Source organism: Oryx dammah, unplaced genomic scaffold, assembly GCF_014754425.2.
Source record: "Oryx dammah isolate SB20612 unplaced genomic scaffold, SCBI_Odam_1.1 HiC_scaffold_22, whole genome shotgun sequence".
In the NCBI taxonomy this organism is placed as follows: Eukaryota; Metazoa; Chordata; class Mammalia; order Artiodactyla; family Bovidae; genus Oryx; species Oryx dammah.
This window is the reverse complement of record NW_024070206.1, coordinates 26,530,454-26,540,887: the sequence shown is the minus strand read 5'-3', so window position 1 is coordinate 26,540,887 and position 10,434 is coordinate 26,530,454.

The window sequence follows — 10,434 nt, the reverse complement described above, 5'->3', positions numbered from 1 at the left end:
ATGTCTGGCTCTCGGTGAATGATCACACCATTGTGATTATCTGGGTCGTGACAATCTTTTTTGTACAGTTCTGTGTATTCTTGCCACCTCTTCTTAATATCTTCTGCTTCTTTTAGGTCCATACCGTTTCTGTCCTTTATCGTGCCCATTTTTGCATGAAATGTTTCCTTGGTATCTCTAATTTTCTTGAAGAGATCTCTTTCCCATTTTATTCTTTTCCTCTGTTTCTTTGCACTGATTACTGAGGAAGGTTTTTCTTAATCTCTCCTTTTTTATCTCTTTGGAACTCTGTATTCAGATAGGTATATCTTTTCTTTTCTCCTTTGCCTATCACTTCTCTTCTTTTCTCAGCTATTTGTAAGGCCTCCTTAGACAACCGTTTTGCCTTTTTTGTATTTCTTTTCCTTGGGTATGGTTTTGATCACCGCTTCATGTACAATGTCACGAACCTCCATCCATAGTCACTCTGCCTATCAGATCTAATCCCCTAAATCTATGTGTCACTTGTACGGTAAGGGGTTTGACTTAGTCATCCTAAAGGGCCTAGTGGTTTTCCCTACTTTCTTCAGTTTAAGTCTGTGTTTTGCAATAAGGAGTTAATGATCTGAGCCACTGTCAGCTCTCGGTTTTGTTTTTACTGACTGTTTATAGCTTCTCCATCTGTGACTGCAAAGAATATAATCAATCTGGTTTCGGTATTGGCCATCTCATGATGTCCATGTATCCAGTCATCGCTTGTTTTGTTGGAAGACGGTGTTTGCTATGACCAGTGGACTCTCTTGGCAAAACTCTGTTATCTATGATAACACAAATTATCTTAAATTCCTTTGGAATGATACCCTCTTTGAAGTAACTGGTTCTTACCACAAGAGGTCAGCATTTGCACGGAAATACCTCCTCTAAAAGGGAAGAGACAGAAGAGAAATTTTTGTATTTAGATGTAGTTCTATCTGAAGTGCATTCTGGTACTGACCTTTAACTTCTTTAGTCAATGCAAATTGTAAGTCAGTTATTACTACAGAAAAAATGGTACGTATGTACGTTTTATGCTGTGTTAGAACACTTCCTTTTCCTTAATTTTGAGCAACTTGACAGCTCCATCCAGGCTGCAGGAGTCAGGAAGACTCAGCTGGAGTTTGTTGGTGTTTTTTCTCTTAAGGAGTTCCTCTAATAGCTGTGTATGTCCATTTCAAAAAGAAATGAAAAAGACCTCCATCAAGAGGAATTACTAAGTCGTGACTATTTCATGAGGTTTTGTGACCTTCACTGTAGCATGTGCTATTTTTATTCATAACTCTTGGAGGAAAATGAAGCACTTTGCCCTTGGGGCTAGGCTGGTTCTGGTTAGACTTTCCACTACAATCTTTGCCCAACTCTGGCTTCCTTCCTCCCACTTTGTAAATGGAAAGTAGGGAAGAGTTTCCTGTTTTGAAGTCAGCACCGGACCCACAGTAAATCCTCAGCAGTTGATGGCAGTAAAGCATAGACTGGGAGTCGAAGATAGTATTTGTATTCAAACGTGTCCCAGTGGTTAGCACACTGCCTTTTACTTGAGTATCTGCCTTAATGAAAACAGAAATCTGATCAGTCCAGTCCTTCAGTGGCTCCAAATAGCTTTCAAGACCTCATTGGATTAAGCGCCACATTCAAAACTAGTCATAGTATGTCCATGCCCAACCCATCAGCTTCATATATTAATATATTCATATTTGGGCTTCCCTGGTGGCTCAGTGGTCGGAATCTGCCTGCCAGCCCAGGAGATGCAGGTTCAATCCTGGGGCAGGAAGATTCCCTGGAGGAAGCAATGGCTACCCACTCCTGTATTTCTTGCCTAGAGAATCCCATGGACAGAGGAACTTGGTTGGCTACAGTCCATGGGGTCGCAAAGAGTCAGACACCACTGAGCGACTGAGCACACACATATTTATGTTCATAATAAGTTACCATATGCTAAGCATACATTGGTTTCTTTTGCCATCATTTTTTTTATGCTTTATGTACATGAGCTCATTGATTCCTTATTTTTTAAGAAATCTACACAAATGAGAAAACCAAGACTCAGAGAATTTCAAGAATTCTTTACATGAGTAGAATTTGAGTTTGAGTGTATTTGACTCCAGAGTCATCATTATACGTTGTATTTCTTTTGTTTTGCCTCGCCTTCTAAGCACATACTCTTCAGCCAGACTAAGCTACTCTCAGTTCCTTTTGTGTCTAATAACTTTTGCATACATTTTTGCCTCTTCTGGAATGCCTTTCTCTCCTGCTCTAACTGATCTGATCCTTCTTGTGTAAGATTCAGTGATTAGTCATCACTACTGTGGCTGACCCTTCCTGATGTGTTCGACTGTATTCATGGCCCCCACTCTGAGTCACAGAGTAGTTTTTCTCAATGTGTATGTGTGAGAGGATTTGGGAGGTGACTGCTAATGAATGTCATGCCGCAAGAACCATTGCTCTGGTCCTGCAGAAAAGAATGTGTGGAAATCCATTTTTAGCCTGAACCCCAACAATGAAGTGTGTTCAAAATAGGGAATAAAATAAGTCCATCTCCTTTGACACTGGGATATAATCACTAGGAGAGTACTGATTGAGCAGTAACTGAAGTCTCAAGAGGGAGCGCCCCAGATGGAGCTGCAGGACTAAGAGAATAGAAAAATATTACCCGGGTGAACAAATAAAATGGGCGGCTGTATTGAAGGTTAGACCTGAAATGAACTCTGAGCCTTTGCAAATATAGGAACCAAAAAGGCTTTCAAAGTGAAGGAAAACAACTCCCACCTGAACTGCAGGAAGGACTTGGGTACTCAGAATGGGCAAACCAGGAGAAGCAATGCTCCTTTCTTAAAATCCTATCAGGTAGCTTACTGCTATTCTGAGCATGCTATGTGGAAACCTCAAGGGATTATATCTCCAACTTTCCTTTCCATTTCTTTCTCAAAAACAGGGGAGCTAGACTTTCACATACATTTGTAATATGAGCATTGCCTTTCCTATTTTGCAGTGGCTTCTTTCTCTCTTTTTTTTTTTTTTTTTAATTATTGCATCTTGATCAGTATTCTAGCTGATGAGACTCTGGAAATGTCCAGGCAAATTATGATTCCATTTTCTTAAAAGGAAGGAATTCTTTAAAGACATGACCTTGTTAGTTTTGCATTTCAAGTAATTTCTTTCTTTCACTCAATTTGAAAATATTATGAGACAGGGAAGGGAATTTGTATTTACTGGGGATATGCTAAGTGTTAGGCAAGTCTGTCACGTGCATTATCTCAATTCCCAGCACAGTGACTGTGATGTGTTGGTTTTGTGCCCATTTCACAGAGGAGGAGGTAGGGACCAGCAAAGACTGAATAAACTGGTGGTTAAGTGGGGAAGCTGAGATGTGAATAGCATCAAGCCTGATTCTGCTACAAGATTTCCCAAATTTAAATGAATAAGCCCCTTTTTAAAAAAGGATAACATTTCCACAGACCCCTTGTGATGATTAAAATTATTTTATGTCTCTTAAGTGAACAAACATAAAACTAAATATAAACATCTCACGTATATGACGTTTATGTAACTACAGGACTAAAAGCAAATATATGAATTAAATAGCAGCAAAACTTCCAAATGACATTAATAAGAGAACTGAGATCAGAGTAATAATAACTATAAACGTATTGAGAGCTTACATGTGTACCTTTCTAAGTTATTTACACATTGTCTTATTTGATCCTCAAAGTTTTGTGTACTTTTACAGATGAGGAATCTGGCACAGACTTACTGAAAGTTATTGTTACTTTAATCTCAGCACCAACCAGTCCATTCTGAAGGAGATCAGCCCTGGGTGTTCTTTGGAAGGAATGATGAAACTCCAGCACTTTGGCCACCTCATGTGAAGAGTTGACTCATTGGGAAAGACTCATGCTGGGAGGGATTGGGGGCAGGAGGAGAAGGGGACGACAGAGGATGAGATGGCTGGATGGCATCACCAACTCGATGGATGTGAGTCTGAGTGAACTCCAGGAGTTGGTGATGGACAGGGAGGCCTGGCGTGCTGCGATTCACGGGGTTGCAAAGAGTCAGACACGACTGAGCAACTGAACTGAACTGATTGAATCTCAGCAGTCACTCAGACACCCCTTTGTTTCAGTAATGTTTTCTTGCTACTAAGCCTACAATGTTTTTGATGGGTTTTAAGACTTCCCCGGTAGCTCAGACGGTAAAGTGTCTGTCTACAATGTGGGAGACCTGGGTTCGATCCCTGGGTCGGGAAGATCCCCTGGAGAAGGAAATGGCAACCCACTCCAGTATTCATGCCTGGAAAATCCCATGGACCGAGGAGCCTGGTGGGCTATATAGTCCATGGGGTCACAAAGAGTCAGACACTACTGAGCAACCTCACTTCACTTCACTTCAACCCTACAATGCACAGCAGAAGGCATTCCTGCAAAAATAGATAAAAGGTTTACCTGCTTCCAAGCAGATGGTTAGCCATTCATCAAAAATATTCATTTTTTGCTTTGGGCAGACAGCTGCATACACTATATTTCTTCCACCCTTGCAAGCAAGCATACAATGCTGTGAGGTTCTAGCCAATGGTTAGTGAGAAGTCTTGTCTATCACTTTCAAGCTAGAGTTTTAAGAAGCAGGGGTTTTAAGTGCCCTCTTCATACTTGTTCCCCTTTCAGTGTCTCAATGCAGAAGAGCGCCCTAGGAAATGACACAGTCACATGTTTGCAGCCTGGGTTCCTAAATCACCTTGTGGAAGAGAGCTGCCAAACAATATCTCCTTTATGCTATATTATGGGAAAGAAAGAAACGTTTATGGTCCTTGAGCCGTTATATATTTTTTGAGGGGCTGTTTATGATAGCATCTAGTGTTATCCAAATTAATATAACTCTAACCATGATGGAATGCATGGAAGGGGTAGATAGTTGCAATCAAATATGTTGCCTAGTTGGATTCGAACCTTCAGGAGGGAGAGGATGGGGAAGAAACTGGAAAAATGGGCTCCTTTTTTAAAAAAAAATATTTTTAATTTATTTATTTGGCTGCACTGGGTCTTCATTGCAGCCCATGGAATATTTAATTGCAGCATAAAAATGCTTAGTTGTGGCAGGTGGGATACAGTTCTCTGACCAGGGATTGAACCTGGGGCCCCTGCACTGGGAGCTCAGAGTCCCAGCCACTGGACCACCAGAGAAGTTCCCCAAGGGATCCTTTTATATCTTGTTTTTCTACTGAGGCTAGACCCTGCTCAGATCCTCCTGATCTCCCTATTGTGTTTCTCCCTGGGGAGTGTTTCCCGCCCCTCCTTTCTCCTCCATCATTATCTTTGTTGTCACAGCTTCCAGGCAGTCTCCTCGGCTCAGCCATGAATGGCATCTACGAGCAGTGTGCCGGCCCCTTTTTATATCTGGGTCATGCTTTGTGTGTCTTTGTGCATTAGTGTGATAAAGAGCTCTTCCTGACCCTTTGGCTCCTTTCCCAAATGATCCATCGGCAGTTTGTACAGTGAAAGATTGGTCTTCCAACAGCCCATAAATAATCTGACTTACTCATCAAAAGAATTTCATAATACACAAGGCACTTAACCGGTTTCATTGAAAACAAGGTTTATTGTATTTGGGGAAGATGTAAAATTCCAGGTTAACTGTACATCTGTTTCTTGAGACAATATGCCTTCCTGTCAATCAGCACTTTCTAGAATGAAAGGCCTATGCCTCCACTAAATGGCAAAGCCAGCGGGTAGTCCCTGTAGTATTTGATCACCAACTTCCAACCTAAACTATGGGTTTGACAGAGTACAATCACCCATTTAGCAAACCTGTAAATGCTCTGAGACTGTTCTATCCACAATGGGCATGAGTGAAGATTGGCTTTGAGGGTGCTGCTCTGATTCTGGGCAGCACAGGAAGGCCTGGCTTGGGTCAGCCCCAGCACGGTCCTGCTCCAGGCTCTGTCTGGAGGCCTTCCTAATGGGAGGCATGGGTGCTGTCCAGGTCTCTCCCTCCTTCAGGGCACTGCCAACCTGCAACCTTGGCTTGGAAGGCTCAGTAACACAACTAAAATCGTAGGCACATTTTTACCTGCAGATGCCAACTGTCCTGGATCAACCGTTCTTATCCAATAAACAAGCCTGAATGTCGGAGAAAAATAAGCACTTCAGAAACTTTTGAAAATTTCTCTCTTTCTTTCTGTCTCTCTTTTAAACTCCCCAAACCTGAAACCAAAAGAAGACAATACTTCTTAAGTTGCTGTGGGTAAATTTAAGGGTCTACATTGATCATTTTTGCTATCAGGACTTCATTTTACATTTTAAAATACTATTGGAACTCTGAAAAAAAACAATGACTCTTCTGGCAGGTTTTCAGGAAATAAATGCTTACCGTGTGAGATCTGAGAAAAAAGAATGGAAAATTAGTCACTCAATACTTTGAAACATCCAGTTAACTTATAAGTCCCTGGAAAAATCAACACAAGGCAGACCTCTTGCAGATTCTTAATTTTTCGATTCTCCTAGAAATGCCAGTCGCTCAGCTGCTGGAACACACTTTGTGAACCAGGATTGGCCCAAACCAAGTTGTGGTTTTTTTCATTTTTCTATAGCAGTGGCATTCAAACCAGTAATAACAGCCACAGCATCAAGTGTGCCCTCTAAAACTGGACAGAGTAGGAGTTGGCACCCAGATATTTTTCTGACTTGCTCTGTAGAGGGTGTCATGTTCTAGCAGTCTCTACAGTAGTAGTGACCACCCACTGGGCGAAGACTTTATGGGATAATCTATGTATTCTCTAGCCCAGCACGACTCCCTGGTTTGGCAGGACGGGACACCAAGGAAAAGCACAGATGTTACCACTAAAGAGCCTCATTCGTTTCACATCTCTGCCCTGAACCTACCACAGTGGGAAAGTTAACCGGCCACCTACTATCCATTACCAGCACAGTGGAGAGAAAGATCATGCCATCTTGGCACTGACTGGAATGGGGCCATGTTATAGCTCCACTCAGAGGGGCCTTATAAAGGCTCGTTTTATAAAGAAGGAAAAGCAGCCTGAGATACAGGTTGATACGAATTCTTGGACAAGGCGAATCTGCTTGGTCAGGCCCCAGAAGGGAACCAAATTGGAAGAAGTAGGGTTGCTCCAGCATAGTGAAAGCCTGGAGGAGTTGACTGGAACCCAGGCGGCTTGGGAAGGAAATCTGAGGAAGAGGCATGAGGCTGAACTTATGGTTGTGGGCACAGAGTGTGTGTATCTTCGTATCTCACACTAATGTCCACTAGAGAACCCCCACTTGAGAGGTAGCTTTCAGCCACAAGGTAGGTAAGATGTCTCATCTTGTGGATGTAGATATACAGTGAATCCTGGGGAGATCAGACCATCCACTCGGTGGCCAAATGATTTCAATTTCAATCTGTCCTTCAGTTCAGTCACTCAGTCGTGTCTGACTCTTTGCGACCCCATGGACTGCAGCATGTCAGGCCTCCCTGTTTATTGCCAACTCCTGGAGTTTACTCAAATTCATGTCCATTGAGTCAGTGATGTCATCCAACCATCTCATCTTCTGTTGTCCCTTCTCCTTCTGCCTTCAATCTTTCTCAACATCAGGGTATTTTTCAGTGAGTCAGTTCTTCGCATCAGGTGGCCAAAGTTTGGAGTTTGGAGTTTCAGCTTCAACATCAGTCCTTCTAATGAATATTCAAGACTAATTTCCTTTAGGATGGACTGGTTGGATCTCCTTTCAGTCCCAGGGATTCTCAAGAGTCTTCTCTAACAACACAGTTCAAAAGCATCAATTCTTTGGTGCTCAGCTTTCTTTATAGTCCAACTCTCACATCTGAACGTGACTACTGGAAAAACCATAGCTTTGACTAAATGGACCTTTGTTGGCAAAGTAATGTCTCTGCTTTTTAATATGTTGTCCAGGTTGGTCATAACTTTTCTTCCAAGGAGCAAGCATCTTTAAATTTCTTGGCTTCAGTCACCATCTGCAGTGATTTTGGAGCCCCCCAAAATAAAGTCTGTCATTGTTTCCACTGTTTCCCCATCTATTTGCCATGAAGTGGTGGAACCAGATGCCATGATCTTAGTTTTCTGAATGTTGAGCTTTAAGCCAGCTTTTTCACTCTCCTCTTTCACTTTCATCAAGAGGCTCTTTAGTTCTTCTTCACTTTCTGTCATAAGGGTGGTGTCATTTGCATATCTGAGGTATTTAATATTTCTCCCAGCAATTTTGATGCCAGCTTGTGCTTCATCCAGCTCAGTGTTTCTCTTGATGTGGTCTGCATATAAGTTAAATAAGCAGGGTGACAATGTACAGCCTTGACGTACTCCTTTCCCTATTTGGAACCAGTCTGTTTTTCCATGTCCAGTTCTAACTGTTGCTTCCTGACCTGCATACAGGTTTCTCAAGAGGCAGGTCAGGTGGTCTGGTATTCCTATCTCTTTAAGAATTTTCCAGTTTGTTGTGGTCCACACAGTCAAAGCCTTTGGTATAGTCAATAAAGCAGAAATAGATGTTTTTCTGGAACGCTCTTGCTTTCTCAATGATCCAATTTGATCTCTGGTTCCTCTGCCTTTTCTAAATCCAGCTTGAACATCTGGAAGTTCACGGTTCACATACTGTTGAGGCCTGGCTTGGAGAATCTTGAGCATTACTTTACTAGCATGTGAGATGAGTGCAACTGTGCGGTAGTTTGAGCATTCTTTTGCATTGCCTTTCTTTGGGATTGGAATGAAAACCAACCTTTCCCAGTCCTGTGGCCACTGCTAAGTTTTCCAAATTTGCTGGCATACTGAGTGCAGCACTTTCACAGCATCATCTTTCAGGATTTGAAATAGCTCAACTGGAATTCCATCATCTCCGCTAGCTTTGTTCGTAGTGATGCTTCCTAAGGCCCACTTGACTTTCGCATTCCAGGATGTCTGGCTCTGGGCGAGTGATCACACCATTGTGATTATCTGGGTCGTGAAGATCTTTTTTTTTTTTATAGTTCTGTGTATTCTTGCCATCTCTTCTTAATATCTTCTGCTTCTTTTAGGTCCATACCTTTTCTGTCCTTCACTGTGCCCGTCACAAGGACATCACTCTGTCCTTACCAGAATTGATTCTTACCTTACCCACATGTCTCTATTAATACTATCAACCAAGCGCCTACAGAATTCCTGATCTATTAAAAATGGCAGCTTGCACAACATTGTGGCAATGGGCACATGACCACGAGATCCACTAGTCTCCCCAGATATCCGATCAATCAGAAGTAGCTAGTCTAATGGGATGGTGGAAGGACTATTGAAGGCTCAGCTAGGGTTCTAGCCTTGGGCCAATAACCTGTAAGGTTACAGCGCTATCCTCCAGGGTGCGTTATATGCACTAACTCAGTGGCTATAGCGCTGTTTCCGAAAACTGGAATTCACAGGGACAAGAACCAAAAAGTAGAAATTGGTGTGGATCCTCTCAGGACCGCTGCTTATCAAGCTTGCAACTGTAGACTCCACCACTTTAAAGGTTCTAGTTTCCACAAGGGGAGCACCAGGCAGTAACTGAACCTTTGACTACATGAGGTCATTTGAGGCTCCTCATGTCAGCGGAAGAACTGGCAAAGAAAAGAATTATTCCCTTGGTGGACAAAGTTGACCCTAGTTACCACGAGGAGTAGGGTTGCTCTTACACAGTGGAAGTATGGAGGAGTTGACTGGAACCCAGAGAACTTGCATGGGCGTCTCTTGGTTCTTTCTTGCCAGGGATAACAGTAAGTGGGCAACTTGAACAGCTATGGCTTGATGAGGCCAAAGCAGCTAAGGACTCAGGGCTGAGGTTCTAGGTCAGTCCATCAGGCTGGTAGCCTCCAGTGGCTAAGGGTGAGTGACATCTAGAATGGGTGATGGGGGAGGTAGATGAGGCCTTTATCTGGGGATCTGCTTTCCAGGCAACTCAAGAAAGATTCCCAGGGCTTCCCTGGTGGTTCAGCGGTAAAGAATCTGCCTGCCAATTCAGGAGACACAGGTTCAATCTTCAGTCCAGGAAGATCCCAACTAAGTGTGTGTGCGCCACAACCATTGAACCTGTGCTCTAGAGACTGGGACCCACAACTGCTGAGCCCATGTACTGCATATCCTGAAGCCTGTGAGCCCTAGAGCCTGTGCTCCGCAACAGTGAGAAGCCTGCACCCTTCAACTAGAGAGTAGCCCCCTGCTCACCATGCTAGAGAAAAGTGACGGTGACAAAGACCCAGCACAGACAAAAATAAATAAGTAAAATTATATTTACAAATGAGTTATAGAAAAATATAGAGAGGATCCATGAGTGTTTCAAAAGGAAAAAGATTCCCAGCATCTAGTACAGGCTCTAGAATGTAGTAAGTTGGCCACAGAGGTTGACCATATGAATCTTTGATGACTGAATGAATAACTGTGCCCTGAGCTCTGCAGTAAAGGAACTCAAG